The sequence below is a fragment of the Varroa destructor genome, unplaced genomic scaffold (genome assembly GCF_002443255.2).
Source record: "Varroa destructor unplaced genomic scaffold, Vdes_3.0 BEIS01000001.1, whole genome shotgun sequence".
In the NCBI taxonomy this organism is placed as follows: Eukaryota; Metazoa; Arthropoda; class Arachnida; order Mesostigmata; family Varroidae; genus Varroa; species Varroa destructor.
The window spans coordinates 2,864,731-2,889,907 of NW_019211454.1; the positions used below are offsets into that span (position 1 = coordinate 2,864,731).

The following is a 25,177-nucleotide window of genomic DNA, read 5'->3' on the forward strand; positions in this document are numbered from 1 at the left end:
CTATTGTTCTTTCTATCAAATAATGCATAAATCTGAAACAAGAACACTGAATATCAAGTATTTTATTTAACTATTGCAGAAACGTTTTCGCAGTTTGAACTAACTGGTCAAAATCTTGAACTTCTATTTTTAACAGGTGGCTTGAATTTTTTAAAAAACGATCAACCCCATTCAATATCTACCTTGTCACAAGACTTGGAATTAGGGGTTCTGCAATTAGTGCACGGTAAATAGTATAGGAAATTTAACTATAATAAGAGAACGGCACGTGACTTTCAGCGGGCGAAATTTGTCATTAGATATAACGATCACAATATCCGGATAGACAAATGCGGGGGTTGTTCTATCGTATAGTTGTGTAGATGCTCGCTCAAACTAGCATCTAGACTCTAGCTCAACTGTATGATGGATAACGCAAAAGAACATGCCGTTATCAAGTAAGTGATTTACGTTTTTTGCCGCCGTGACACGCCTACATGATACACAATCGTATCCGCCTAAGGACCAAGCGATAAATTGCACGGAGCTTCGCAAAAGGACACACAGTCTAACAGATTTAGTAACCAACGGGTTTCCTTAACACTTTTACTCCTGTTTTGTGTTCTGCGGAAAAAACTTCCTATCGTTGCTGAACATAACGATGGCGCGCGACGATGCAACGTAGCACTCATGAAATCTGTGACAGCAGCGGCAAATCCCTGCCATTCCTATGTGCATCTGTGTGAATTTATATGTATGCGCGTGCGTGAGGTCGTAGTTGAAACATGGCGACCCTATCGGATACGAGCAAATGGATATAGCAGATAGCTAGTTATAAGGGTATTCATCGAACAGCCTACGCTAGTAGGTCAACCTTAGACGTTCCTGCTCGTCATCCTTGCTCGCGTGGCTGATTTACAAGTTGTGTAGCAGCCAGCTAGCCAACCTGCCTGTCTATTTGTTTGTCGGACTGATTGAAGGGCTATTCCCTATTGTTGGGCTCGGGCAGTACGCAGTAACGCAGGTGACATACAGAAGTAGCATTACGTCGTCAGGCAATAGCATGGCGGCATCTGACTTTCCGTTTCAGGGCGGTGGCTGCTACCAACACCGTTGTTGCTGCTGTTGTTATTATTATCCTTACCTGATCCACGAGCCCGTATTTCCATCCATCTGGCTAGTGAGCCCCAAAGACAGCAATAGTCCCAATATTACCGGCTTTCGTCGTTGTCGTCGTCGTCGTTGTTGATAGGAACAATGATAAATATCAACACTAAAATAAAAGTTTCAGCAGCAAAAGTACAAGCAACATAGATACGGATTGTCTCAAAACGCACGGTAGTAACATGAGTTGCTAACGGACAAACTAATTAACCGGTTAACTCAATAGTAACGTTCCACGCCCAAGAACGAAGGCGGTAGCGACAATGGCGAAACAATCCAAAGGGAGCCATCTGTATCGTACAATGTTCTGTTGTCAATAACGAAAATCAAAAAGGAAAAAAAAAAACATGGGCAGAAGCGGAAGAAACAACAAAAGGGACAAAAGAAACAACAAAAGAGGAAGCTTAGCGACGGCGACCTGTTTCTAGATGCGCAAATATCCCTATAGACGTATAAGTGTCGCGTGTGTACCTGATAAAAGTTGGTTAAATACAAGGAAACAATAGCGATAGTAGCGGGTCTGCGAGGAGTAAGGAATATCCGAACATTCAAATAGTACCGCGATTTGGCCAGAGAAATGGTTTAAATAACAGCACAATAGGTACACATAAATATAATTGTTTCTATCGACTCCCGGTGGTCAGCAAGCAGGACATAGACGAGAGGGCGAAGAACATACGGAAAGTGAAGGAAGTATATAGTCGTGTTTGTCTGCGTATGTGTGAGCAGGTGATTCTGTCGAACTCAATTGACTTCAGTTTCTATTGAGGTAGCGCCACGAGACTCTGCCGATGCCGGGAAACGTATTACATATTTTTTGTGATCTAGTCACCCGACACACAAATATGAACATTTCACTTTCTACGAAAAAATGTTGTTTATTAATGGAAATTTAGGCCATTTTGAAGCTGTACAACCATAGCTGAGTGATTCTTTTAGCTTTTTCTGTTGGGAAATAAATCAAAATTCATTCCTCAACAGATAGTTTTTTCGAAGGCTCTAACGTTAGTGGGGTTCACCTGACAAACTATGCGACTAATATGACAAACTTTTAAACGGCAGACCCATGCCCCACAAAGTCGCTGTTCAATGACGTCAGCACCATCTCATCGAAGGTCACTGGGCTACTTGTTGTACCGCGATATGTTTGGCAGTGGAACAGATTTTCTTAACGACCAGAAGTAGATACCGATGGGAACGTTATAATTTCATTTTTGATTATGTGGTACTGGATTAATTTAAGGTTCCATGTGCATTTTAGCCGAATGGTATCATCCAGTAAACGAGCAACGTGTGCATTTTATATCAGATTTTTTTCTAGGTCTTTTTTTTTACCTAGAACAATTAATTACAGCTTTAGCTAGAGCACATTAAATTGCGTGCGCATCGTATTATGAATCTCAGGCCCGTGCTAACTAGCAGCATAATTCGTGTAGGAACAAAGAAAACAATCGGTCTATGCGGGTTAAAATGATAACCTTCTATTTGAAAGAGTCCACTTCGTTAAATTAACTATTTTTATACAATGAATATAAGCGATACGTCCAAAACCGTTCGATTAGGTACAACAGGCTCGAATTTCCTACTGGTCTTGATAAAGTGATCGGCCCAAATTACAGGAGGCATTACAAACTACAGAGGCAAATTATACAAAATTCAACATTATTTATACCAGAGAAGCTTGTTAGTGTTTTATGTTACTAGATACGCATAACGTGAAATTGTGCGGAAGCATTATAAACAGAGAGCACTTAAGACCGATGTAAGAAGCCAAAACGAGTATCGCATACACGCCAGTATAGAATAATGTGGTGTGAGACTATGAGTAAAATATACATAAATTTACGGTAGAAATATTCCTGCTATAAAATCAAGGGAAATACAACGACACTAGATTTATTAAATGGACCCTGGCATATTTTTAGTCTACGTAAGCCATTTCTTTTGTAACGAAATTTAGCTGTTGGTTCAAGCGAAAATTCGATGAACTCGTCGATTCCTTTGGGTAAATGCTGTTCGTCAAAAAGGAAAAACATTAACACTTGAGCCGCTTCGATGCCACGAAGCCAAGAGTCCCTCGGTTGACTCGAAGCACTGAACGAGTATAACCTCCATAATGCCTCGTAACTCAAACGAGGCACTCTTTGGGGTTGCTTAAATAAATCATTGTGAGCCAACACGGTCGGTTGATGGCTTTGACCAGAGATAGCTTCTGAGCTTCGCTCAAGTAGCGAAATCAACTGCTCCCATGAGACGGCAAGCTTCTTATTCAGTATTCCGCCGTAGCCGTAGTGCTCGCACTTGATATACTCCTGATGATCCTGGCTCCTTTAGCACCGTCGGCCAGGTTGCCGAATACCGAGAACAAGTGAGTCAATAACAGGTTCAATTGATGGATGCGCCTTTGTCCACGAGCAACGTCTAAATGCAGCGTGTAACAGAAAATATGGTGAAGAATGATTTTCAAACGAAGCTTCTACTATATGTTCCAAAAGCTTTCAAAGACTTGTTAAGCTTGCGAATGGTTTTCTATACGTTTGTCAAAGCAAACAGTAATGAAATATGAATTAATGGCTACGACCAGAGTGGCGGGCGTCAACAGTTCAACGAAGTAGACCAGCACCATGATATTTATTGGTTGGCATAGTAATCAGCTTCGCGCAGAAGGTCATTCATCTTATTGATCAATGAGTTGAAGCAAAATTTAGCTATTTATCGATGAATCGAGCGAATACCGGAAAAAAAATTGAGCCCGTTAATTATCTTGCAATGCGTTTACATTAAATTAGTCTTTTTCTACACGTTGATCCGCTTGGGTCTTTATGAGGCAGAGAATTAAGACTGCAATGCATCTTTGTTGAAGGGACGCCACACAGAAATGATGCTACAAAATCGTACCCCTTTGACATTTCTGATTTCAGCCATAATATATATATATATATATATATATATATACGATTATTAGTTAAGAAAAAAGATAGCTAATTTAGCAACGATTACAAATATATGATATTACGTGTGCTACGCTAAGATACGCCCGTTCTAAAGGACGAAAGGGTGCTTGATGGTAAAAAAAACAAAAATAAAAAAAGCGTTTTTTGACGATTTCGACTGGCACCTCGGCTTCACACAAGCTCAATGATATTGCGTTGCATTTTCGGGTTTTTTTTTAAAGCGGTCCCTCCCACAAACTTGCTTGAAATTGCAAGTAGATAAGAGAGCGGTCGAACGTTACTATTAGTGCGGCGACCAACCGAAATTAGCGTTAAGCACTAAATTGACTGTTCAGTTAAATTTTTTTAACTATAAATTACTAGCGGAAGTAACAGTCGGACCAGAAAACGAAGCGCTACATTCGGCACTCCATTTGTTTTAAGACACACGGAACAATTTAGATATTAAGAATTTATCATGTGTGTGCTGTTGTTGTTTCCTGTGACCACCTGACGTGGGTCAACTTATTGTCGTAGCCATACCAAGTGACTGTCGGCAACTTTTGTATCGAGCTTACGGTAAATTTGATTACAAGGTAAGGGCAGGGAAAGTTTCAACTTCTAAATAGCAGTTACCATTCGTGCGGGGTTTAGCCAACTGCACGTAGCTGTGCTTCAGAACTGTGCCGCAACCAGAACTGTGTTGTTGCAAAGGGAAAAACCTTCCAGTACGATTATGTTGCAGTGGGAAATGATAACTGTTATACGATAAGTTCCTATTTGTTCAGTTTGGTAATTACTTCATTAATTTACTACTCTTATAATTGTTGTGTACCGGTATACAGCGAAAAATCAGTTGATTCAATTGAATAAATTTCGTATTGATTATCGAATGAAGTAAATGATAAACAAAAAGCCGACGTCCTACAGTCAAAGGCGATATAAGCTGACCAATTATTCTGCCTGTTATTTACTACAAGTGACCGTTGTTATCATGACATCTTTTTTTCATTTTATCATGAATTTTGGTTATCATCTCGTTTTTCCCGCGTTTACCAGTTTATAAATCTTATTCTGCTTTCATCTTAATCAAGACTATAAACACTAAGAACTTCTAGCCGCTTTCTCAGCACTTATATGGATCTAACTGCTACTCCCTGCCAGTGCTAGGTACTTCTTAAGCATTCTCAGACACTGCACGCCCTAAATGAAAAAGTTCATTTGCTGACACAATGACAACGTCCCTAATAGACACCGTGAACAGACCCACAATGTCTGTAAAGTAGCTTTATGACTTTGGCATATTACGGCTTTTAACAACCAGCAAGTCACCCGCAAGTCACCCGCAGAATCGTGCGTTTCCCGCGCGCTTACTTCTCGAGTCCACGAACACCTGTGGCAACAAGCTTCTACATCGGAACCCTCTAGTCCCCAAGATATTTTTACATTGTTTTTTGGTACATGTCTTGAGTAGCGACTAGCTTTCCACGGGCAGAAGATGCACAGGTGAATGTCGCCCCCGCCACCTAACATTATCTCTGCGACTCCTGTATGGAGCGTCTCCAACATGTTGGACTCCTGCTTGCAGATACGCGCAGACTCACACAAATGGATATAGTCATGTATGAACGGAAAAACGGTAACGTTCATTCTGATCTGGTAAGAAGATTGTTGTGATGTGGGATACCAACATCGACGTCATAATAACGGCGAATGCTGTGTGAACGTTCGAAGGCACGTTTTTGGACTCTTTTTCTCTCACGGAACGCTGCCCGGCATCTGGTTCCCATTAAACTAAGGCAACAATCCCAGAAAGAGCGAACCAAAGCAAAATTATCCCCCTGCTTAAAGTGAAGCTTTCACAGAGCTCCTTTTTAGCAGGGAGAAAGTCCTTGATGGTAATACTATTCGAAAATGACAGTTGTCTTCTGCTGCTCGATGGACTGCAAAACAGAAGCTAGAGACATCCGGACGCTATAATTTTTAATTTACTGCTAGGTGATGAGAGAGTAAAAATCGATCTCTTCCAGTGGGCTCGAGTCGACCTCTGGAGACGTCTCGACAAAGTTCTCAGGTCGAGTCCTATAGGGAAAATAGTTCACTCTAACAACGACTGAGGAACTTTAGCTAAATAGATGAATTCATTTGCTAGTGATATAAATTATGACTTGTTTGTATTCCTCTGGTAAACGTTTATTTACGTTGTACAAAAAGGTTGAAAATGATTCGTTTTAACTTTGCCGGCCTAACGATAGGTTTGTTATTAAATATGTTACTCAATCGAGTGTTAAAAGCAAAAAACCGCGCATCTATAAACACCTTCAAACTGGTTTGTCATTGCAATAAATATCAAACAATAAGCTCATTATTTTATTATTATTATTATCAGTATTAAGCAGCTATATTTATAGCTAATACAGCATAACTGATAGGACAAATTATTTCATTGAGTAACCTAAAGCTCCTAGGCTGGTACAAGCGAACCCAGCAGACATTGAAATTTAAAAAAGACCGCTAGCGGACGATAAATATTTTAGTCTTTTGAAAACTTGTGAATGGAAGGTGACTAAGTTTATTTTGGGCGAAATCCATTCACGAGGCAAAACATTTTTCAACCTCGAAAGTCTACGCTAATGGTCAAATTGTTGCCTCTCGAAGACCACAGCGCTGCGGAAATTGATTGGAGATCCGTAAAAACATTAGGGAAGGAGATTTTAAGGGAAAGTTTAGTACGTCAATGGTGCAACGTTTCAACAGTGGAGATTGGAGTGTTGAAGACCACCGAAGCAGTGGCCAAATGTTGGAACTCGGAGAAGACGAATGCATCGATGCGATCGAGGAGGCTTTTCGGGTCAGTAGAGCTCGGAGTGTAAGAGTGTCTCAGCCCAAACCGATATGTACACGTAACCTGTTACAGACCTATGACCATAATTGAAAAAATGGGTCCCCTGAATTAACTACAGGCATGTTGAAAATGCACGTGGTGTATCCCAGGCTCCAGACAGGAGCATACGGTCGTCATAGGTGAGGCGTGATCCAACCTCTATGACCGCCTGGAAAGGGAGCACGTGAGAGAATAGCCTTGCTCTGGAAAGAAATCAAGTTTAAGTAGGTTTGGCCACAAAGTTACGGTAGTACTTGTAATGGACGTCAGGAACATCCGCTACTATGAGATCTCGGAGATGGAACGATTAATATAGCCCATTATCTCAAGTTCTTTAAGAGATTCATGAACCGTTGGTATGACAACCGAGAGCACGCGATCTGATTTTTTAATAATTCTTCTTAGACTAAGCAAAAGGCGTTGACTTTAATTTGTATAATTTTTCACTCTGAATTCAATCTAATTGCATCGGATACTTGTTTGATGGAAACAATTGAACGTACTTCATGCTATTAACAACCTTGCTCCGATAGATTATACGTATTATTCAGATATCAATCGAATAATCTTAAAATGATAGTAGATCGATTATTGTTTTAAACATAAAGAACTTCCTGCTCCCGGACCCATCTACGCTTGTCACGTCAAAAACTTAACTAAATATGAACTAAATGCATTTTATGCATACAATGTACGATCGTTACAACACGCTTGCTTGCTATGATAAAACAGTCAACTTTACTATAAGTTTTTAAAAAAATTAGTTTTTTTTTCGATTATTTACTGGGTGGGGTTTAAAAAATCTAGCCAATTTGAATTCGGATTGTGTTGGTCCCGCGAATTTCCTCATGGAACGATATCCTGTTTCGTCTAAAATTTACAGACACTTCGAAAAGCTCTACAGAAAAGTTCGTCTCTAATAATATAACAAACTTCTGAAAAATACATTTCTCTGTTGGAGATTACATTGCTTTACATAAATTGTTTTACACATGTACAATAGTACTGAAGAGATCTATAGAGATTATAGGAAGGCCATAAGTTTGGGCGACAGTAGACCATTCAAGATTTAGTAGAAAGGAAATTGGTCAATATAATTTTTCCCGCTGGTTAGGGTTCCACGATACATGTTCTCCCTAAATCTTCGAACGCATGGTTTTGCCGTTAGCAATTAAAATACATTATAGAAATGAAGAAAAAATACCTTAGCGTATATCGATTTTGCACGATGTGTAAGATATTCTTCCCTATCGAGCGTCATCGTTTCTAACACGCAGGTCCGATAGAGTTTGTATAATACAAGTTGTTTTCTTTTAACAATAGTTAACGGTGAATATATAGGGCTTCTACTTTTTGATACATCAAGTTATCTTATTCTGCGATCTATTTTCGAATCTTCGCATTTTGTCTTAGATATCTATATGAATAAAAAATTAAGTAATTTTCACAGAACACTAGTTTTGTCTATTTAACACCAGTAAGGGTCTTTCGACACTCGCCTATATATTTAAGTCTTAACTCTTTTGTCCATAGCTGTTCTATATATCTGTGTACGGTAACTATTTGTGCGCACGTTATAGGCGCTATGTTCCTGCAGTGACTGGATCGCGGACTAATGATGACTGTTGCTCTTGCCGGCGATTCAGTCGGAGAACGTAAAGAACTATTTGATTTAGCAAAGTTTTCTAGATATAATGCCTACCAGCTGTAGCTGTTGAAAATATCTAACCTTGTTGGTCGGCGTGAGAATGAGCCTTCGACGGGTCGCAGTACTAATAAATACAGTAAGTAGAGAAGACACGTTAACATTATTTTAGTGGCAACTCTCCAGGGGGGGTAACACAGTTAACGTATTAAGACAGTGCAAATATTAAGCTAGAGGGTAAATGCCAACTGCGACTAATACAGTCTGCTTTTACCGTTTTGAAACAATTATGCTCCTGTCCTAGGGGACGCGTTACACATAATTAGACACACAATGTCTATACGAAGGAGCGTAGCTGAGTAGAAATAGACAATGGCAGTAGTAGCGACAACAACGGGAGAAAATCTGTAGATGTAGCAAGCAGAAGAATTGGGCGGGTTAGTCTTTTCGCTTTTCAGCTTTCTGTAACTGGCGGCAATAACAATAATCGCTCTGCAGTAGAAATATTGTACCGACAAGCAGGTATCGGACCAACGTCGCTGATCAGCTCACTTCTAAGCAGAACAGAATAAACTAGAAAACTTCTGTAGGAATTGGCTTCTGCGGCTGCCAGGAGGAAGCACGAAACGGTAACCTTCACTTGAATTGGGCTCCGGTTTAAACGAAGTGAAGACATGAATGGGCCGACCCAGGAGATTGGCTGCATCACTGGATTAACAGTGGTGGAACGGCCCGGCGATTGTCACTCGCCGATCATGGTTGGCAACCTTCTGGGGTTGTAATCGAAAATGCCATTCAAATATAAATGGCAATGTAAATAAAAGGCGATTTATTAATTGTGCATATACGAGCGGAGTGTCAGTAAAAAAACAACCCACAAAGAGCGGGTCTTTCGTGCACACACGTCTGAGTATAAATATACACATAAGCGCGACGACTCGACCTAACTCTAGATGGAGTCTTGACTTTCCGGCAAGCTGGAAAATAAAGACAATGATGGTAATCATTAATTAATAGCGTTAGAGAGAGTATGTTATTACAATGGTTATAGTCTTGGACATTTGCCGTCTTTTAACTATCGGGATCGACTCAGATTAACACGCTGAAGGGAGCAGAGTGGCCTTTGTTGCTTGTTTTCGGATCTCTTCCTATAGTTTATTTTTAAATTAGCTTTTTTTTTTCTTTTTGCTTTCTGTCGCTTTGTTTCGGTCAACATTGTTTTTATTTGTTCGCTTTTATTATTTTAATAATATTTTTACCTGTTCTTTATTTTATGAAGTGTCGAGGTTTACATCTTCCAGAATATGAGACAAGCTCATTGGAGCCCAAACTCTACCTGAATTAGTTGACCTTTTATGGGTATGTCTAACCTTAGTTTTTTTTCGTGTTATATCTTGAGCCGGTGTTTAAACGTATCATAAAAAAAAGTATTGAATGCAGACTCACGGCTTCATGGTACCAGTGGCAAAGTTTATATCGATACTTCATACATACGCATATAAATTGTGCACTGCATAGAGCATATCAACGAGGGAAACATAACTTATACGATAAATACCTGAACCTCTACCGTCTGATCCAAACAAAAAAAGATAGCTGAGATCTTATTCATATGTTTATAAGTTAATTATTAAGTTCAGTAAGATATCAACCGTCGTGATACAGTGACTGACTTCGCAGATTTAACAGCATTCGAACAATACGCTGTAAGTAACTGTATTAAATTAGTTCATTTTTCAAGTCTTTAGTACTTTTTAAATACTGTTTTATTGACAAGTACTGTTAATAGGATGATAAAGTTTATCTTTGTTAAGTTTTTCTGTAAAAGTTCAAGAAAACTACAGGGCACGCTTTGGCGAGATAACAATTGTAGGATTTCTGTTGAAATGTTCTGCCCGTGAACAAACCTGTTATACAGGAATAGTTACTTACTTGTTACGAAATTCTGCCTACCCCAAAGATAGTACTACACGATACAAATTCTGCTTTATTCTATAGACGACAGAAAACACACCGAACATCGATACAATTAACAAACACAAGCACACAATAGCAAACACGAAAAATTGAGAAAACAGAAGTAAGAACATCTCCGGTTGTGAAACGTCATAATTTAACGTCTAAGCACAAGTTACCACCCGCCGTCACCATTAAGTCTCCAATTTAAAAGATTTCATTTGTCTCCTATATTTATCAATGAAAGGAAGCGCAATAGATGACTCAACTGCACGAGTAAAGCCGCAAACAAATAAATGTAAGACAAAAAGTCAGTCGAGAACAACAACAATCGAGATAAAAAAAAAATTGAGAAGGAACACATATTTGCGTGGTGGGGGGGGAATATCTACCGGAATAGTTTGTTTATACGCAAGATACAGAAAGACAATGAACTGCAGAGGCGCAAAAATGCGCGAGGTTTTTGTTGCTGCACGTGGGAGGCTGGGCCACAGAATGGGGGCTGGTACCCTTCAATGAAACACCATACTGACTAATTCGAACTGTCTATATTGTCCGTAGTATTGTGTGCACTTAGGCAAATCTGAAAGGGAACCAAAAGCACTAGTAAAATTAATATTTTTGCCTGAAATTATCCTCATTTCAAATACTTGAGATGCCCGCTAAAGCTATAAACAACAAATATCCGGAGTTAGAAAATTAAATTTTCCTGATGCAGTAACCGGACAATGCGGGGGATCCTGATTAAGCATTTTTATGAGCAGAGCTGTTTTGAAAGTCCACCGTACCTTTTAAAAATGCTTTGTTTTTTTGCGGACAAAAAAAACTATCCATGATTTGCTGTGCCACAACTTTTTGAAGGGCGAACGAAATGTTTGTACCGTGGCCGCCAAGCAGCGGACTGAGTCAACCTTCTCAGCGTTTATAGAAGGAATTCAAGCCTGTGGTGTCTGGCGCCGATCTGTTCGTTTACCCACATATTAGCCATCGATGTTCTATATGTTTCTGCGTTGTCAGAGGGCTGAACCTATACGAATTCACTAGGTCCTGTAGCACGATCGAGTTCTAATTAGAGTACCCAATTGGTGTTGCAAATCGGGCAAATTTCGATTGGCATGAACCGACTGTAAGGCCTCTCGTTCGACACCAGAGCAGAGTAAGTGATAACGGACAAGCAGGATTTCATTAAGTAAAGTGGATCCTATGATAAAAGGCGAAAAGACCTGACCTCGGCCGGGCGCTACGAGGGTCATAAGGGTCGGGCCGGGCAAACGAGTAAGTGTGTGCATATAAATATTCCCACAAACGACATAAAGCTACCGATCGTATAGTTGCAGCGCTGACGGTTGTTGTTATATTAATTGTTTATTACCGGCTAGGCTTACGAGAGCGCGCCTTGTGTCTTCTTCTACTGTCTCACACTTGCATTTTCTTATTGATTTCAATTTGCTATTGTTGTCGCTGATAATAATAGTCCGTATTCCTATTGTTAGCGTCATTATAATTAACGCGTTCTGCTATCTCAACAGATCCTTTAAGTCTACACACTTGAAATCAACAACGATTACCTATCACTACTGGATTCGTCTGCGTTCAGCTAGTCGTTTTATGTTCCTGCGGCACTTGTCTATGTCGAACTGAATGACTGTAGGCCACTTCAACCTTTCCAGGCCATAAGGTAAAGTCTGATTGGCCTAAGCTTGTTTCTCGACTGACAGCTCTGCACAATAGCGATTTGCTGAATCATAATTATAAATACTTGAGCGGAAAACTTCCAACCCAAGTCGGCTGGACAGCAAGAAATAGGTAGGCTATGGTTATGTTTCAAAGTTTATTGTCCGACGACGAGCTTACACAAGAAACGTGTAACAAAATGTCCTATTCAGCGTGTTTGTTACCGAAGGATGAGTTTGAGTTCTTCCATTTCTCCCACAAGGCGACAGTGGCGGTGGTCGCCGTACATTTGAGAGCCAGTTTATTTGTTTTCATTTGACCGTAGCTTCGTGCTAACAGAACACAAACATCAACAAATGTCAGTATCTGCTACGAACAAGCGATTATTGTGAAGTTTAATTAAATGGTGCGTAGTACGTATAATTTTTCTGCGTAGCCAAAAAAATATTGTCATCACTCAATGCAAACATCGCATTTTTATATAATGGTGACAACACCTTTGAGTGTAGCTTGGATTACAGACAACTTACTAATTATAAACAACTTAAGGATTGTTGTCAAGTTGTATGATGCTTCGTACAGCTATAATCCAATAAAATTATAATAGCTGCTTTAATATGACCACTCTGGATTAACTGTAGACTATGTATATTTGTTTTTTTACCTACTTTTATCTTCGTTATTTACTTCTTTACAGGAGAACTTCGACTGTGTTTCTCTCTCTCTAAACGTTAGGACGTCTATGTGAGAGGAGCGTATAATCCGGCAGTCCTGCAGTCGGTCACGTTAGGTTTACAGCTCAATTGTTGTGAATCTAATAAAAAAAAAAATGGCAAATTTCATTCGCTTCAACTGTCAATCGGCTGTGTTTTACGCAGCTTAAGCGGACGGCCGAAAAGGAGCTTACCACTATTGTGGACTTGGGAACAACAATGGATACATTTCGATTGACATACGTCCACGCTCATTGCCAGGATCAATAACCAATTTTTGAGGAGCATTTTATATAGAGCATTCATAATAGTCCATAGTTAGGAAAACCTGACACAGAATGAAACAACCCTTACTATAGGAAATTGGTGTTTTTGTTGAAAATATGAAAAGCGATGCTTTATTTCTGAATTGAAACCCCCTTGTCTAAAACAGGTGTTTATGTGTAAGGGAAAAAATACCACCGATGCCAGACAGATACTGCCATAGAGACACACATGTAGAGAATGCGTGCTAGCCATGAGGCTACGTCCTAGGATTTCCGAGAGCCAGGAAGACACTATATGCATTCGAAAATCAGGGCAAAACCTTTTACCTAATGTGCTCGTTTTCCCCACTTTGTTTATATATGCCCAGTACAATAACTGTTACGCCTTGTTGCTTACGGTATCTATTCTCCATCGCAAAATGAAGCTTCCTTACCTGCGTCGAAGGAAAACCACCTCACATGTCCTCAAGTGTAATGGGCGCACGCGTTTCTAGCAACCTCATAGGGATCAGGCCTGGCCTGGCCTTGGTATTGCCTTTAACCGCTGACAACCTAAAAATCTACGAACTTGCGAAGTAAAAATAAAATTGCTAGCTAGCGTAAGAAAGCAACAATCATTATACCTGTTTCGCGAGAGCTAGCTTTTTGCAGCATTACTTCCGAAGTGAGCCTATCTATTGCTTACGTATCGAATCCCATATTGTATGGTTTATGACGGCTGGAATTGTAATTTTTTTGATCTTTAAGACAGGAGGCGTCCGATAAACAACCACAAGCAATGCAGCTTTGTGATAAAGCTACGGTGAGCATATTAGCAGTTCGCTATACCTTCACATTAGAAGATAACTAATTAGAACCCCATGAAGACCGTAGATGTCGTATAGTGAAATAAAAAAAAGACGATTCCACGAATTATCATAGATAGGCGTGCTAGAAATGACAGCAACGATACTGTAAAGAACAATGCCTCGAGCTGCTATATCAGATCGTATTCAATGCGTAGGTTTAAGAGGTTCATGTTTTTTACATGTACATTTTGTGCTTGGACAACGAATTGGGAATACTCATTTGCTCCAATAGAGATAATGCTCCACTTGGCCTCCTGTAGGTAGACCTAGTCGAGCACTTGCTTTAGTTTAAGACGCTTAATAAACTCCGGCAACTCTTAATAGCTTAAATGAAGAGAAGTGGCACAGCGGGGCCGTTTAACACTTGGACAGTCCGGGTTCAATACCACGTATTGGCACTAACGAGCACAATTTAACAGCGGTCCGTTGCACATACCCAAGCAATAATCGAGTTATGCTTTGTGTAGCTTATACTGAATAAATTAACAGAAAAGATAGATGAATATATATAAAAACTACATTATGCTGGAGCCGAGCACTTATGATTTATTGTCCACACATATATAATACATTCGATATTCTTACTTTGTCATACAATGTTTGAACAGCTTATAACAGGAAAGATCATCGCATTTCTTCTATAGACACATTCTACACACACAGATATGGCCTTCCTTCGTAATCTTCCTCTCTATCTTAATGCTGTCCACATATATTCATATTTAGCGGAAAAAGGGGGCGACTAGCGGAAAAGTCTCACGTCTCGTTTTCAAGCCAAAGGGCTCTGCTGGTCTCCATCGCGATATGAAGAGGTGTTTAGGGGAAGTCGAGGCAGTGTACCCAGATATTGATTGTCATGTCACCTCCAATATCATCAAGACCGAATCGATTGTCGCCCAGCGCTACGCTAGCCCAGCCCAGAGTGAAGCCAAAGTAAAGGGGCGATCCTCTTCCTCCGGCTTCACTCCTACTTGCTGTCTCAATCGGCTCCATTCGTTTTCCTTTTCGGCGAGATCGTGCGGCCTGCATTTTCGGACACCGTTTGCCCGCAACTCTCCGTTTACCCCCGCAGACGCTGTTTTCCACCTACTGCCCAATCGGCTTCTCCGTTTCGACCCCTCTTAGTGCTCTTTGCAGGGGGTGCACTGCCGGAGCAGCTCATAATTCTCGATGACGACCAACACCCGCCCATGATCTACGCAGACTCGTTGCGGATCGCTGCAGGCAGGGAACGCTCCAACAGCGGGACATCTGCGGGATCTGATCTAAAAAAGCTGTGTGGATGTAGTAAAGGTGTAAAAGGCCATCTTTCTGCATGTTGCCTCCGATAGACAGTCGATGAAATATCCGTGGTGGAGATACTTAATAAATCGATGAAAGGCAGCGATTATGCGGAAAGGATTGCAAATATGCCCACAAATGCAGCTAAAAGAAATTTCTAAAGGTTCGTTGGATCCAGATCGCGTTATTAAGAGTAGATCTAAAACCTGGTTCGTACTTATTCATTGAGCTTGAAGTTCGGGTTCGAAAGGCTTCGAAAGGGTGTTGTTTATATCTGAATGACGTATGCATATTTCTATGGGTGATTACCTTTGAAAGATAAAACGCTGGGCAACAACTTTCCAGTCTCGGGTTTTCAATCGTATTTTGTAGGATAGTTATTTACACTTAAACTCCATTAATATACGGATAATCATAGCCATTTTTTTTACCCACATACCTCATTTGGAGGCACAGAAAGCCGTTTTGGGATCTACCCATGCATTCAACTAATTAATTACTCAATTCAAGCTTTTCTACTCGACTTTTGTTGTTCTATGAAGAATATTATATGAAGAAAATTGCCGACATTCTATCAGAAATTCTTTTTTTTTTAATACGCCGTATTTACGGGTACGTGTATAGTTACTTAAGTGACGGGGGTGATATAACCAAATAATGTCTCTTAAAGAGCTTACCGGGAATGACCAACATTTAGGGGCAATCTGAACTCGTCCTCTGGTACAGCCTACAGTGTGAAGAGTTCGAGCGAATAACACAACTTCGCAGGAACAAATCTTCGTGGTCAGCTTAACCCGCATTTGCAGAACAGTCGGGGGGCGGTAAGACTTTCCCAATAGGGCGGACGTGTAGTACCAACTTGGCTGATTTTGTCGCTGTAGGTGTCAGCGGAGACGGCATTTGTTGATAGAGGGGAGGGAATGTCGACAATAAAAGGAAGGCGGATCTTTTCCGTTTCTTTCGAAAGTCAACTAGTCCTGGATCGTTCTGTCGACAATATCGGATGTTCTTCCTATGAGTTTGGCCTGCTTGATGTCTTCCGAACCATGTTTTTGTTTGATACTTCTGGCCCTTGGCAACTTGCTAAGGTAAATACATACGGAAATGTTGCAGGTGAAAAAGCATGACAGTTGCTTTAAAACGTTACTAAAAGTGTCGATTTTATAGTGGTGTATTGTACGTATAAACGTCGTTTACGTTCAACTGTGTGATTCTGGTCAGAAATTCACATCTTTTATTTGCGATATTTCTCTCCCTAAAGGCGTTCTTATGCGCCTTACCGTACTGCTATTAGCTAGTTCAGCCGTCTTACGCCGGCTTTACGAGAGCTCAGTATTAAGTATAAGGCACACGGTCCCAATTCGATCTTTATCTTACCACCCTCACTCACTGGATCGATCATGACCCACGCGGCAAACTAATACATCTTGTTGGGCACAGCCCTTCTTTCCTCAAGGGGGCGTTCACAGCGTTTTAGCGTATCATGATCGTTTAGAGAAATAACTGTAATATTAACTATTGGTTATTCCTTATGTAGCAAAAACAATTACAAATCCCCAACATTTCACAGCTTCGCTAGTCCATTACGAGCATCCACTCCCACAAGAGAAGTGAGATTGTAACAAATGTGGGAACAATATCTGATTTGCTGTGCACTGCTTTATGTCGACCCGGGTGCGCCTATGTATATAGGGTAGATTGTAAGCGGCCTGGCAATGGCCACGCTACAATTGATTAATTCGGAAAGAATTTCTATTTGATCGATTCTCAGATTGGTTTTTTTTAACTGGGTCTTTAGATAGCCTAATTTACGCTTATAACGTGGGGCAAAAGTCCTCTAACAGTTCGTGTGCCCTCATTTTGGCATTTACATACATATATATTACTATAGATAGCATGTAGCTATACTATAACGGAAACGTTATTACTATTATCACAATTGTTAAGCTTAAACGCACTGTATAGCTCTAAAGCTGACAAATCAAACACAAGAATAAAAGCCCCCATTAAAAATTCGTACGTGCATAAATCTATTCCTCGTCAACTAACTTCGGGAAGTCGCCGATAAATCCCGAACCGAATAAAACGCGGCCAAAAGGTAAATGAAATAGCTATATTGTCACGACGTTGTCGTTCTTATAATAATATGCATTAGTGTAACAACGACAGAGCACTGAAAAAAAGTCTACTCACAGAAAAATAGCGCCCACTTCGGTTCCCCACGTCGCTATCCTAAACAATGTCTTCCTTTTCTTTGATTCTTCCAGACAGCTACAACATCGACAGCAGCGCTGACGAAACCGTCATTATTAGAGGGATCATCATCACAAACAAAATCATCATCTTCGTTGATATGAAATTCGGAATTGAGGTGAAGAAAGGTGGAAAAGATAAGGCGGGAAAGTCGGCGAGGAGATAAATACGGCCAAACTGGAGAAATCGGTAGTTGTTGTAAGTACCAACGCTGCAACTAATCTTCCTGCTAAAACTTCTCGTGCCCTGTTACGGTTAGCAACGGCTTTCCTGATTTTCGGTCTGACCTGCTTGCCCGCGTCGCCACATTGTTGCCATCACAAAAATAGAAACGGTCAGCAGCCGACGGCGTGACTGACAGGGACGCCCGTCTTGCTGCTGTTGATAGTCAAAATTGTAACCAGCCGGTCAACAGCTGCTATATAAATATTTTTATTTTACTGTATTACGTTATTTTTGGTGTTAGCTCATTTTTTTGAGAAATTCTCGTTCTGCCACCGGCGTCCACTGGCTGCGGTTTAACAGCGAGACTGCATCACCTCCCTACGACAAATGTGGCGCCGCCTATTCGATCATAGGAGTTACATAAATAAAGCATCAAGCTGAATATATGGAAACGAATATGGACCTAAGAGAAGATAGTTTTTCCATAAAACTAATGCTTAAAGTAGCTTAGTGCTTAAAGTATAAAGTGGTTTGTTTATTGGATTGTAAAGTCGGTTATGTTATTTTACGTTTCTTTGGTTGTTTGCCTGCGTTCGCTAAGAAGGACTGTAATTTGGCCAACTCCTTATAGCCTGTACCACTGCTTGCGTGTTAATAAGTAGACGTGACATTTCTTAGACAATGCAGTAGCATTTACATAGCGCTATAATGAGCTTACATTTGGCCTAATTGTGCGTGGTCCTTAACACATTATGCGTATAAAAATTCTCGGTACTCATTCCTATATTTTCCTAATAGTCCAAGTACATACGTTCTTTAGTTTTGTTCTTTACTGGCCCAACCCCCAGAAATAGTTTTTGTTTAATTTGGAATTGGCGTGTATTCAATGATAGACCCTTACTTCAATGATAGACAACAGAACGTTACACAGTTATTCAGTGAGCGAAGCACTATCTCGGCAAGCCAGATATTCATAGTTCGGTTTCCGATGATATAAGGCTATTTTTTGGGTCATACTTAATATACTGTTTCAATAGTTTGACACTGTTATTGTTATTTTCGACGAACCTACTACTGACGCTCGTGGTAAATTACATTTCGTCCACCTGTTCTATGCGGCGACCACAGAATCTTGATTTGTTTTTTGGTTGTTTTTCCTTTGTGGTACTCACCTAGTGATTTGTGTTTATAATACGCAAGCCGTAGTCATCGTACCACTTAATCACCAAACGCTAGGGCGACAAATAGAGATAGCATAAGGAATGAACAAGGGAGGGGGGGGGGGAGAGTCTTGTCAAACGTTTTGGAAGAAAGGAAAGACAACGAAGCCACTAATATAGCGTACCTTTTTGTTTCTTCGTTTCCGTTGTAAAGGAAAAATCGATAAACAAAGCAGCATGACAACACCAACCAACTTCCTGTCGTTGCTATAATGTTTTGACAACTATATTTTCTATATCACTGCCATACGTCACTCACGGCGGGGATTGCGACGTATTTCATTCACGTGCTTCATTACTGGAGGCTTCCGTAACCTAGGTACGGTACGGATATTCTGGGGCAATTTTTTTGCTTTGCTGTTTTGAGTTCTCTACCGCTAGAAAACCCATTAGCATGATATTGGGTTCAAACCCATATATAACGTTAATTCGTTTTTAATTCTAAACGAATCGTACTTCATTAATAGTTACTTTGAATATTAAGAAACGTATTTGAAGAACCTTAATTGATATTCGTATCGGTGCCCTGGATCATACTTTCGAACGTGCTTTCTTAGTCTACTTATGGTTAATGAGTAGCATATAAATATAATAATAAGCAATATAATAAATATTTTTTTAAAAGAAAAAATATTTTGTTTATCATCTTATTTGTAAATACCTGCGTTTACTTGTGTCTTTCAATTTTGATCTTTGACTGTCTATTTGGTTTAGCTTTATGTATTATACACAAAGTGCGGCATTTAAATTGAGGCCCTGACGGGCCGTTAATCATAACGATCCGGGACCGGGAAAAGTTCACTCTTTCTTGAGCAAACAAGCCGGCATACTCGTTATGGGTCGTTTTTACAGTTTTAGCAAAAAAAAACATATCACCCTATCTTCTTGCATTGGATGACCCCACCCCACCCCACCCCACCCCACCCCACCCACCGGTGAAGAACTTTTTTTTACCAGAAATCGGCGCTATACGTTATGGCCAATTTCTACGCAGGTACTGGAAATCGGGAAAAAAAAACAGATTTCCGTAGGACAAGCCGGAAGATTCTTAACAGGCTTTAGATTTAAAGGACTCGAAAATTCATCAAAATGTTCTAAATAGCCGTTTGTCATTCACGTAACTTGTTGATACAGGAAATGAACGACGTTTTTGAGGAGAAAGGTATTAATGCCAAATGGGTCGTTTTGGTAAGTTGCTATCAGTTAGTGTTTTAAGACTTTTTGCGCCTTTTAAAATGTTCGGATTTTTTGGACGTTTGAGTTGTTATTATTCAAAAATTTAAGTTTTCCATTATAATTTTTAATATAACGCGTATTTGAGTCACGTTTCAACCACTCTACACTAATCAATATCGCACTATTAAAAAGTTGCTTGTGGCTTAAAGAAAAGATACTTTGAAAATGATCTTAATTCGTGAATCAAGACTTCAATCGCGGTGAATGCTAGTTATATTGAATAAGCATGATTTTCAAAAATGACCCCTTTGCCACATGCGGATCATTTAATTTAAATAATAAAATTCTTCATCTAGATGCGGTCTTATAAAAAAAAGTATAAGATAATCTTAATTTAGATATCCGTACATTGTTAATTTTCAGCCAATTAGCTGGGGTCATATGTTCCGTTTATCAACACTGCGACCAGCGAGCTGCTCCGTACGATAGCGGCAAGCCGAATCGATGGGAAAATTTGGCCGATTTGTCCCAATTTTTCTACCCTTGGGAGCTAAACCTTTTTCTAAATCTGATTTGGTCTCCTTTTCGTAGGTCAAACGTTGTCCTTTCCCTCGTTGATAATGATATTTCTCTCACTTGATGGTGCCGCTCCATTCTTTCGACTCGGTCCGTTATCCACAGGAAATGATCGCTGTCATCGTGGAGGCCTTTCGCAGATCCGGGATCGAAATAACCTCGCTAGTTAAACCGGTGATACTACGCATACGTCCGCGTTGGCAGCAGCAGCCGCCGCCGCCGCCGCCGCCGCCGCTGTAGTGCCCATTTCATGCTTAACCAGTGTTGCAGTCCATTGACTGGATTTCTAACAGAGCGAAGAAATATATGTTCTGGTGGACAGTTGTTAGTTGCTGCGGTCCACCGGGTGGTCCTTTCAAATAATCTATACAAGCGGTCCCTTGTTCTCCTGCACAACGACTCCTGAACTCGTACAAGTATCGGGCAGACATATAATGCTTTCGTTCGCTGGACCCACCGGGCACGTACAACATCCCCGGACGCCTACTGACACAGTGAACCACATAGTGAGTATCGCTGTTTCCTGCACGTACGACTTATATATGTATGTTTGTTAGTCAATGAGGGCACCTACTAGGGCGAGATCGAACCAACTCAACACCCATCTGGCTAAATACTAACCATGCTCATAGAGGCACCAAACGGGAGAGATTCCTCCATCTCGACGGACATCATTTGCTAGCCACTCATCCCTCTATCGCCAATCATTTGCTCAGGTGGAGAAGAGCCTGCCACCTCCTTGTATTGGGTCGGTGCGTTTCGACACGATCAGCGCAAGGGATGATTCTCATGTACAGAACAGAAGAGGGCAGCTCAGCTTGGGTGGGCTATATGGAGATTCTGGCTGTGAAGCGATTCGGTGGAATAGTGAAGAGAAATCAGTAGAGAAAGAAAGGAGCTGTGCACTCGCTAACGCACCTTATTCGCTACGGGGTGGTGACTGTACACGAGGGGTTAGGCTCAAGGCATCGCGCACACTGCTGTGTGCCTGAGAATTGTTATATATATATATATATATATATATATATATATATATATATATATATATATATAACGGATGTATTCAAGGGTGTCTACAAAGCAAAGATGTGGTCGGCCGATCAGGGAATTGGCCGCATCGCTTGTTGCCGATGAGTGGCAGGATCTGCTTGCTTTTCTATTGTTCCTTGCTGTCTTAGCTTGCCGCCAACTAACTGGTCTTCATTGGGAATGTGATTGCCTAAACCACAGGGGGTGATCCTACAGCCACGGACCAGCATTTAGCGCCAGTAGCGACGGTGGGCTCGCAAAGAGTGCGCTAAAACCATTGAGACAATCAAATAGTGTAACTAATCTGCTTTGGGTAGAAGGGTGTAGAATCGAGTATGTGATTTCCTGTGCTTGCAACTCGACAGAACGTCCTAAGGGAGCGGACTTTAATTTTAAGGATCCTTTTTTTGCGGTGAGAATTCGCGACTTTGTTGGCACTAGAAAGCCACGCCTAACGTGTGATAAAGAGGCTCTTTCTCAGCCGTCCACAACGCGTACCGAACCAAAGGCGTGGCTAAGCTGAGTAAAATCGAGTACCAATGCGACCTCTGAGTTGCCGATAACGAATCGGAGATCATCGGATATCGAGCGTCAAAAACGGCGGCAAACGACAACAGTGACCGAGTTATCGGAGTGGAATCAGAGCGTTGCTAAGATGAAGGTTGAGAGCAAAAACCGAGCAAAACAAGTACCAAGGTAAAGGATTTTGTAGCCCCAAATTTCTTGACCGGCTGCTGCCAACCGCTGCTCTTATAATATCTGTGTGTCATTGCTGGACGCGTCTGTCCAGTAGTACATCGGTCCATTCTGAAGAAAAATGGGGTAGCGTGGTACTGTCTTGGGCTCGAGAAATCGGTCGACGAAGTGGGGAGGGATACGACGCGCAGGATTGTGAAAAATATCCGAGCGTTTCTTGACAGAGAAGTGTTGCTAAACAGCAAAGCGAAAGTCGTTTAGCCAAAAAGTGGGGTCTAAGAGAAGAAGGTAACAGCGACTGTCTGACAGACTGGATGACTGGATCACGATAAAAGCTACGGGTGAAAGAAGGCGACACGATAATCAAAACAAATCCGCAAACTTGCGGTCCAGCCGATCTGTACTCGATGGTATTGCAAGCGGGAAATTTTGCGTTTGAGCCAGTTATGCTAAAATGTAAGGACCATTATAGGCGCTAGCAGAGGGAACTCTAAGGGACTTAGGTGATCTCAGTATATCGGATCATCTCAGTTTCTGGGGTATGGCAATATTATAAAGATGGAATTATTAGATATGGCGAAATAAGAGTACCCGAAGGTACCATAATCATACTCTCCGAGCTATGACAAAACATGGACGCGGGATAAAGGTCCTTTAACTCTAGAGAAGAAACATACCCCAAAAAAAAAACACGAACAAAAGTATAATTTAGAAAATGCAACGATCGACTAGCCTGAAGGGCACACGTAGGACACCAGGTATCATTGTTTAAAAAGCATTTCAAGGGCCTTAATATGAGCAGCCTGCAGCTCAGGTATAGCATCAAGTCCGGAGTCCACTAGCGAGCGCTATTCATACATATACTACTGCAATTTACATGAACGAAGAGTCCGTAACAGCCACTATACAGCCGTATAATGCCTTTACTCGAATCGTTCTTTTTCTGGGCCGTCCCATATCGCCCCCACTCAGATTCATTCTCATGATTCTGTTCTGCTTGCCTGTGCTTCGTGGACCCATCCGTTAAATCTCTTTGCTGTTTAAGACCCTCGTTTTTTCATCCTTTCTCCCATCAGTGTACGAAAATGTGTGTACATCATGGCGTTCGTGTCCGTGAGGGCCAGGCGAAATAGGTACAAGATTTGGGTAATGGCCAGATTTATATGTAAATTCTGTTAGCCCCCCTTAATGCAAAGCGGTGGTGCCTGAGGGCATTGTCGCGCTGAACTACGAAAGAATCACTTTTCTCTGCTTTTCCGCTTGTCGATTTCTAACAGCGTGCCACCCGACAACAAAGCGAAAGAAGCCATCGACCGACCGACAGAGGGAGGCCAAGTGGTTTAAACATCGGCGTCTCTTCGGGACGTGGAGATGTTCGTTCTCAAGGAGCACAGGTTCTCAAAGACTGAAGGCCTAACGTAGTATCTGCTTTGGAACGAAATCAAATGCACCATTAACGAATAGATGAATTTCAACGACCCACTCCCGCTGTCATGTGCAGGTAGAAGGATAAGCTTACGTCCAAGTCAATCAACATGAACTAAACGTGAGACTGGAGCCAATGGATCCTAGCACGATAAAGGAACCTTTAAAAAATAGGGACGTCTGGAGTGGGCCAGAAACGATAAGCGAAAATTACGTTCCATGGATATACCTTACAACTGGAATGTTCAACACTAGGACTTCAAGTAACTTCTTCTATGCCTATCGGAGTTCAGTGTTTATGGAGTGTGTCTCAAAACCTGGGGTCTTAAACGTATGGACGACCTTGGTCAACCTCTTTTAAAATTGCTAGTATTTCCAACTAGGTAAGCGTATTCTTAATAAATCATACTGAGTCACTTTAAGCTAACTGTCTATCCAGTTGATCCTTCATGGCTACGCAAAGATCAACATATCTACCCAAAGGCTAACCAAATATCCAGCTAGAATGTAGTGAAGCTGTTTATCAGGACCGTAATTTAACTCGAAGTCTGTACTGATCCGATCTTTGACAACAAAACGTTATTTAATCTATACAATCTCTGTCTTTTTAAAACTAACTAATTGTAACTTTAGAGTATTGTTTGCCACAATGCCTAGTGTATATAAAATACAACTTATTCTAGACTAAAGTTTTTCACGGAAGTATTTTCTTATTTAGCCTACTTCCTGCTCTACCAATGTGAAAAGCCAATCTATATTTATTTCAACGTCATTGACGAAACGAATTTTTTCGAGCTTTCAGTAGCCGTAACGGTGCACAAAGTGTCCCAGGGCTGGGCCACCCATTGACTTAAAATGCGTCTCTATCAACTGAAAATGGGGCTACCAAAAGAGAGGAAAAGTCAAGCTGATTTACAGTAAACAGATACCGCAATGTTCTATAGGTACGAATTTCTAAACGAAGCAAGTTCTGGTGAGCACTACGCTCCGGTTTACAACATCGCTGTCGCTCGCCGCCAACGTTCGATCGGTCAAAAGGCGATCAATGCAATGGCAAAGTCGTCTTGTTTCTAATAGAATTTGTCGACCTTTTGTAGAGTAAAGCTTTTCTAGGATATTACCGAATTATAACAATATTCGTTTTGTGTTGGCAACGTATCGACATGTAGTTTTATCGGCAACATGCTACGATAATGATATGAAAATAGTAATAGTACGGTGGGTGTTTTGTTCAGTCTTCTAAGCTACGTACATAAGTTTCAAGTTCCGACGAACTTGGCTGACCAAACGGATA

General features: G+C 40.9%; 2 long non-coding RNA genes across 2 annotated transcripts in view; both read left to right on the plus strand.

The window, feature by feature from the left end:
- Positions 1-25,177, plus strand: part of LOC147758134 (uncharacterized) — a 26,518-nt gene extending 1,341 nt beyond the window's left edge. Inside the window, exons 2-5 of the long non-coding RNA XR_015318679.1 lie at positions 17,611-17,794; positions 19,136-19,300; positions 20,839-21,239; positions 23,736-25,177. This is a non-coding gene — a long non-coding RNA (uncharacterized LOC147758134). The remainder of the gene's footprint in view (positions 1-17,610; positions 17,795-19,135; positions 19,301-20,838; positions 21,240-23,735) is intronic.
- On the plus strand, positions 11,700-14,004 carry LOC147758135 (uncharacterized). The gene is made up of 3 exons (XR_015318677.1): positions 11,700-11,836; positions 12,091-12,239; positions 12,933-14,004. It is a non-coding gene; the product is annotated as an uncharacterized LOC147758135 (long non-coding RNA).